Source organism: Eriocheir sinensis, chromosome 15 (assembly GCF_024679095.1).
Source record: "Eriocheir sinensis breed Jianghai 21 chromosome 15, ASM2467909v1, whole genome shotgun sequence".
NCBI lineage: Eukaryota > Metazoa > Arthropoda > Malacostraca > Decapoda > Varunidae > Eriocheir > Eriocheir sinensis.
In genome coordinates this window covers 10,514,854-10,522,871 of record NC_066523.1, presented here as the reverse complement: position 1 = coordinate 10,522,871, position 8,018 = coordinate 10,514,854, and positions in this window count along the sequence as shown.

Here is an 8,018-nt window from a genome sequence, read left to right as displayed (position 1 = left end):
ACTGCTTTTGTTCAGATCCGCAAACAGCCTCGATGTAATGTGCAGATAAAATAATGTATCCTGCTGTGTGGTAAATTATTGTTGGTAGACATTGCATCTTTTTTTTTATGGCATATTTGCAAGCGTCTCAATTGCCACACATTTCCGTCTTCACCACCTGAGGGTGAAAAAGCCAATTATAACGTGGTGGCTGGATTCACTTCCTTTCTCTATAATTTTTCACAGTGTCGTGAGTGACCAAAACTCCTAACTCTGTGTGTTTATTCATAGGTTACGAAATATCACTTTCTTCCTGGACTCAGCAAATTTATGACTGGGAGGATTTATGAACTGCAGACGATTTGTTCATATGAAAGATTAATTTTCCTTAACCACAGAGGAAAGCGATACCTGCATTATCAAGGCGCTCAGTGATGCGGCGTGATGCATGGCGCGGCGGCTCATGGCAGGGGGAAGTACGCTGCCGTGACCAGTGCAGAATTTCGGGGATATAGATCTTTGCTGGACTGTCTCGGTATCAATGCATAAGCCGCACGTCCATCCCAAAGCACACATTTACACGTTACCTCGAACAGAGAATAGACAAAGGAAGTTTAATTTGTTTACTTATTTATCACATTACTTAATTCACCTATGCCGGATAAATCAGTATCATCACCTTCAACTGCACGTCCATCTCAAAGCACACACATACTTATTACCTTGAGCAGAGAACAGACAAGGAAGTTTAATGTGTTTATCATTTTATTTGCTTCAACCATGCCGGAGTATCTTCGTATAAACAGCATAAGCCACGTACGTCCACCTCAAGGCACGAAGCACCACACAGGTAACCTTAATCAGAGGATCGATAAGAAAGTTTTGTTTTTATCCGCGTTGCTCACCTTGACCACTGACATCAGCCTCTTACAAAACGGCCGGCTAATTAAGTACTTCCTCGTATCATCTGCTCCTTTTTTTGGGGGGTGCCTTCGACCTGCTACACCCAAGACGATTCTTCACCTCGCTGTCAATTTATCTGTTGCTTCTGATACCATCGAGCCGTCAGCAAACAAAGGCCCTGAAAGACGCGCAGCAGGGGAGGAGAGGAGGTGAGGAATGCGTGATTAATGCTCTCCCCGCAGTGCTTTCGGCAAGCCGCTGGGAAGCCTTAATGCAAGAGTAATGTGAACCATGTTGAGACTCAGACGGGTTGCCGAGTGTGTGCATGTGTCGACTCTTCATCGGTCTTTGTGGGTTAATAACAAAGGAAGGGTCAGCGAGATCCTCCTGTGAGCCTTGCTGGGAGGATGCTCGAGGCTGGGAATCTATTTTTTTGCCTGCTGGATGCCGTGGTGAAGGTCATGGAGTGGTGGTGGTGGTGGTGATGATGGTGGTATATTGTTGCTGCGGAAGCTCGGGACTATAAATGTGATGGAGGTGAGGGTGATGGTGGGGGTGAGGGTGGTGGAGTAAAAGGAGGAGAGGAAGAGGAATAGGAGGTAGGAGGATGCCAGGGAGGAGGAGGAGGAGGAGTAAAAGGAGGAGAATTCTGAATAGGATGTGGATGCAGAGGAAGAGGAGATTGAGAAGGACGGAGAGGAGAAACGAGGTGCGTGTCCAAGGCTACAAGAGCAAGACGTCACACCCTTTCCTGCTCCTCCTCCTCCTCCTCCTCCTCCTCCTCCTCCTCCTCCTCCTCCTCCTCCTCCTCCTCCTACTCTTCCTCCTCGCCATTCATCCTCCCCCCTTCCCTCACACATTCTCACTCCGGCTCCTCAAAATTACCAGTAACTCAGGGTGGAGCCGCGCCGCTGGTCCTGCTTTTTGGCCCTCCTCGCAGACCGCTTCCCGGGGACTCTTTTCAGTTGGTTTTTGTTCCCCAGCAATTATGATCCCCATGTCTCTCATTTTTGGTCCACCCTCGATCCAGGTTCACAGTGTTTTGCTGCGTCTGCTCGACTCTCCTGGTGTTGTGTGATACATTGCTTGACTTCCTTTGCACATGAGTTGCTTCACTAGAGTATTTTTGGACGTTTTGTGAAAGGTTTGTGGGGGTGTTTATTTTGGTAGGTTGTCGGAGATGTCAGTAAATTTAAGGTTTCTCAACTTGTAGCTGATTTTTTTTCTATAACTGTCGGCTTTATCCACCACATTCGGTCTTTATATGGCATTTGCAACTAAAAGCGGTGCTGTGAAAGTAATTGACGTCCACGACATACTTTCGCGGAAGAATTTTAGCGAAGAATTCAACATAAGAAATGAATGCCTGCAAAGGGCCCTGAAGTATAATGATCGGCCTCCTCTGACTTGGCTGAAATGATGACTGATTGCTGTATTACCAGTTGGAAGCCTATCATTTACCTTACTCGTTAATCATAACAAAATGGACATCACACCCTCCCGCAACTAATGGCACTGCTCCTCCGGGCGCACCCTCCCCCCTTCCTTTCCCTCCCTCCCTCCCCTACAGTTTGCTATCAAAGTACCTTTTGGCTGGCACTCCCCTGTCACGTTGATGGTAATTCACGGGGTCGTTTCCGCCGAGGATGATGCTCATAATAGTAATTGTTGGTTTCGCGTGTCGCCAGGTGAAGGACGACCACTAACCAGGCCACGCAGCCTCTTTCATCTTTTTATTTCGTCCCCACCTGTCCTCTATCATTCATGTGTGTGTCTTATTGGATGATTGTTTGTTTCCGTTAGATGATATTGTCAGTTTGGAAAGGCATGTAATGTCGCCTTAACTTTGTTTCCCCGGAAACTTATACTTCAATATTTATTTAGCTAAGTTAACTTTTCTTCCATTAACAAAAAATCAATAAGTTTTGTAGTGTAAATCAAAGCAGCCAGTAAAACAGGAGGTGAGAGGAAGCAGACCCGCCGTAGCCTAGGCAGGGGGCGGAAAGGTAAATAAAGGGCCGCGTAATTGAATGTAACAGCCGAGAACAGCTGTTTTAGGGGCTAGGGGAGGCGGGTGCGCCGCGACGTGTCCCTTTGCGGTCCCCGCGGTCGTGCCTTTGCGACCGCGTGCGTCTAACTGTGCGAGCGGCCGCAGCAGCCCTCCGCCACCCCTGCCCGCGGAGTGAGTCATCCCCGACGCACTCTACTTCTTCAGGTACTCATACGCCCCTCCCGCACCTCGCAGCTTTTCTTGCACTATTACTAGCCATTCTCCACCCTTCCCGCGTCGCCTTTCCACAAGGGCGCCCTCCTCTCCGCATTGGGTGCACAGTAACAAAGGAAGGAAGGAGAAAGGTTTCCCTTGGAGGCTGCGGGACTGCCAGGAACCTTGCTGCTGGCACCGCTGCGTTATCAGGCCTCGCTTGGGTGCCTCGCCTCCCGCAGCGGCATTGTTGGTCACAGAGCAAGCGGTTCGGCGTCATTTGGGAAAATTCAGCGTGTCTGTATAAGACGGATTAATCGTATTCTACCTCACTTTTACAATCAAAAGAACTGGATCTTTCTAGATCTTTCAGTGCAGATTTTATTGTATTTTTTCCAGCAAAGCACTCGCAACAAGCACACGATGGCAGGTGACTCAGCCCAAGTCATGCAACATTAGCGGTATCAATGACGTCCATGTGAGACGCACTCTCCACGCCTCCCTCACCGGCTATGCAGCTTTCCCCTCCCTCCCTCTCCCTCCTCTCCCTCCTCTCGGCCTGACGCTTAATATAGCAGCCGAAGGAGAGAACACTCGGGGGGCCAAGTAGGCCAGGGCCTTGGTGAGTGTGTGGACTGGATCGCCAAGGCAATGCTCGAGGTGCTCGTGGTCACCACTCCGCATCCCTTGTGGTCACTACCAGAAAACGAGCCCGAAGGTTACGATGATGTGCCACCTCGCCCTTGGTCTGGTGCGTGTGTTGGGTTCCCCGTCACTGGACACTTCCCTCTGCCGTGTGTCAATGCAGTGGCTGTTTCGTGCGTGATTCAGATTTTTCAGGTGATTTATCGATTTGCTTTACATGTCAGTCTTTGTTATGTGATACTGTCTTCTATTGAGTATTCCACACCAGCCACTCGTAGTTTGTATCCATAATAGTTTCCTTCCTGGAGCATGAAAAAGTATAGTATTCGTTTAAAACCATATAAAAAAACACGATAACATTCTGGCTATAATTTTTAGCTCATACTATTCGGATACACCCTCGTTAACAGTTATTCTCCTTCTCGTCCATTATCGTCCCTTCCTCTCAAGCACTCTCTTCCCCACTCTCGCTACCATGAGGAAGCCGGCTCGAGGCTACACCAGCAGCAGCAGCAATGTGACGAAGGTGGGAGGAATTTTCTCGGACATCCCCGACACGCTTGGGCTCTCGACGCCGTCATGACTTCCTGGACACTGCCTGAAGCCGCTGCGGAGAAGACAAACCACTGCTCTCCGTCTCCTGCCATGTTACCGTCTCCCTGTCTCTCTGCTTCTCCTTCAGTGACTGTGTAGGGGTTGGAGGGTCACAAGACGACTGATTGGGTACTTACGAAGAAGAGAAAATTTGTTGTTAAGTCAGCGCACGTTTCGAGTCAACGTGGAGAAAGTTTTGTTATTGGCAAGGACGTAAATTACAGATCATTGATAAATATTGCCGTCGCGGTTCCCAACATTTATCTAATTTTGTTGATCCTGGTGGACAGATAAGTAATCATGGCAATCTAATATCAGAGAGAGAGAGAGAGAGAGAGAGAGAGAGAGAGAGAGAGAGAGAGAGAGAGAGAGAGAGAGAGAGAGAGAGAGAGAGAGAGAGAGAGAGAGAGAGAATATGTAAGATGTAAAAATAAAAAAATAAAAAAAAGATTGATTCTGAAATTGTACACCTTTCCTAATAATATTAAGAATCTTCAAGGTGTACAGGATCACGTGCATTACAAACATATTATCTGGAATCTCCTTCAATACGGAGACGAATACAAACCCGGACGAAGGAGAAAAAGAGTGAATCTGTGCCGCTTCTGTCCACGGTCATGCACGGCTCTCCCTCCTTCTCTCCTTCTCTCATTCTTTCCAGGTTCCTCCCACGTCCACCTCCACCACCCAACACTGCCAACACCTCCTTCCTTTCCTATTTTCCTCCACTCTATTTCTTCTTCCCTCCTCCTCTTCTTCCCTCCTCCTCCTCCTCCTCCTCCTGCATGACGCATCGTAATTTGTATGATGCTGAAGGAAGGACACATGGAATGCTTAGCCATCTTCATATGTGTGTGTGTGTGTGTGTGTGTGTGTGTGTGTGTTGGTAAATCGATAAATAAATGAAAACAATATAACAAATATGGAGGTAATAATAAGCAGGAGTTAATAATAATGATGAGATATTTTCCTTGAAGTGCAGAGGTCATGATTTTTGTTGCAGTTGCTCCTCACATTTGTAATTCAGGAGAGGTTTTGCAGGTTCATAATTCGTGTTCTGCGGTTATAAAACAATGTCATAATGATGGCCATGCCTGGGTACGTTATTAATAGCTGTTGTAAAAATATAAACAGCGGCAAAGTACAAAAGAGTATACGTCACAACTCACAGAAGAAATATGTGCAGAAAGGTGATGATGAACAGAGGCTGAAGATGACAAGCAAAAAATAGACGTCAAACTGGTAAGAATTTTGATACTCTGAAGGGAAGAAGACAGACAGACAGACAGACAGACAGACAAATACAACGGCAGGTAGACACTAAAAGAAAGCTAGATAGATAGACACTGACAAAAAACAACAGAAATACAGACAGACAAAAAGATAGACAGAAACTTTGAGATATTGATATTTTATGTATAGGTGTGTGTGAGTGTGAGTGTGAGAGAGAGAGAGAGAGAGAGAGAGAGAGAGAGAGAGAGAGAGAGAGAGAGAGAGAGAGAGAGAGAGAGAGAGAGAGAGAGAGAGAGAGAGAGAGAGAGAGAGAGAGAACAAAGACGGGAGGCAGTGAGAAGGGGGCGTCATGCACTGGGGGATGCCGGGGAGGTGGCGGTGGCTGGGGTGTCATGCAAGACTGACCGCCAGGGACAGTGGCCAACCAGCGCCTGACCACACTCGCTGCACTTGACTGACAACCTGAGTCCATGGGCTGACACACACACCTTGACTTGCCTTCCTCTCTTCCTCCCTCCCTCCCTCATACATGCCTCACTGTCGCTGTTTCCCTTCCTTCCTGTTTCACTGTTTCTCTGTTTCCCTTCCTGTCCCTTTTCCTCCGTCATATTCCTTCTCTGCTTTCCTCTTTTACCATCTCACTCCCTCCATCCTTTCTTTCCTTCCTTCCCTCTTACTCCCTCCTATCAGCTTCCCTGTCGCTGTTTTCCTGCCTTCCTGTATCAATACTTCTCTTATCTCCCTGCCACTGTACTCTGCTTCGTCACATTCCTTCCCTGCTTCCATTCTTTGCTGTCTCATACCCTGTCTTCTTCCCTTCTTTCCTCTCTCACTTTCTGTCTTCGTTTTTCTAATTGTCACTTTTTCCTTTCTCTCTCTACTTTTTTTTTCTTCATCACTTTTCTCTCTCCTACCGCACTTCCTTCATGCTTCCCTCTCTCCCTGTCACCCTCCATTATTCTCTGTCTCTTTCTCTACCTCCCTCCCCGCCAATCTCAGCTCCTCCCTCGCTGTCTCATTCCCTGCTACTCTTCCCAGTCTTGTCTTCCTCCCTCTTCCTTCTGTCTCAGCCCCGCCTCTTGTTACCGTCACTCCCGTCTCACTCCTAGACTGATATCTCTACTCCCTTTTTGCTTCATTCACTCCCTGCCCCCTCAATATTCCTTCTTCCCTTTCTTCCTCCTTCATTTCCCCTTCTATTCCTTCCTTCCTCGCCGTTTTTCCTTCCTCTGTCACGCAGCAGGCACTCACCACTACCACTACCACCACCACTATCACCATCACCACCATCACCACCACCACCATCACCACCACCACTACTATCACCATCACCTCCACCGCCACCATCACCACCACCACCATCACCACCACCATCATTACCACCACCATCACCACCACCCTCACCACCACCACTATCACCTCCACCACCACCACCACCACCAATATCACCACCACCACCACCACCACTATCACCGCCACCACCACCATCACCACCACCACCATCACCACCACCATCACCACCACCCTTACCACCACCACGATCACCGCCACCACCGCCACCACCACTACCACCACCACCACTACCACCACCACTACCACCACCACCACCACCACCACTATCACCGCCACCACCGCCACCACTGCCACCACTACCACCACCACCACCACCATCACCCCTACCATCACCACCATCACCTCCACCATCACCACCACCATCACCTCCACCATCACCACCACCATCACCACCACCATCACCACCACCACTACCACCATTATCACCATCACCTCCACCATCACCACCACCATCACCACCACAATCACCACCACAATCACCACCACTATCACCACCACCACTGTCACCGCCACCACCACCACCACCACTGCCACCACTACCATCACCACCACCATCACCACCACCACCACCATCACCACTACTATCACCACCACCACCACCACCGCAGTCACAACCACAAGTCCTCGAGCCTAAACCACCATCACCACTTTACCTCCACAGCCATTACCACCACCATCACCATTACCTCCAATTCCAATACTGCAGCTCGTAATAGACGTAATTGCTGCTGCTACTACTACTACTACTACTACTACTACTACTACTACTACTACTACTATCACCAATATAACTATTTCTACACCGCCTCCGTGGGGCAATGGTTATAGCTAAGAATCAGCGGTCCCGGCTTCGAATCCCTGCCCGGACAGTCGTATGTGCAGGTCACCCAACTGTACATCGTCCCTTTGTGCTGATTTATAAATGGATGCTGCGGGAAATCTTGAAAAAAAAAAGTGGTAAGACGGATGCCACACTGCCTCTATGTACCAGGGTAATGGGATCTTGCCCACCACAGCCTCAAAGGTAAATGGAACGGAGGTGAGTACCGCGGCCAAGCGCAGCTGTAGCGTAGCCCCCAACTGTACCTTACTATTTCTACCACAACCA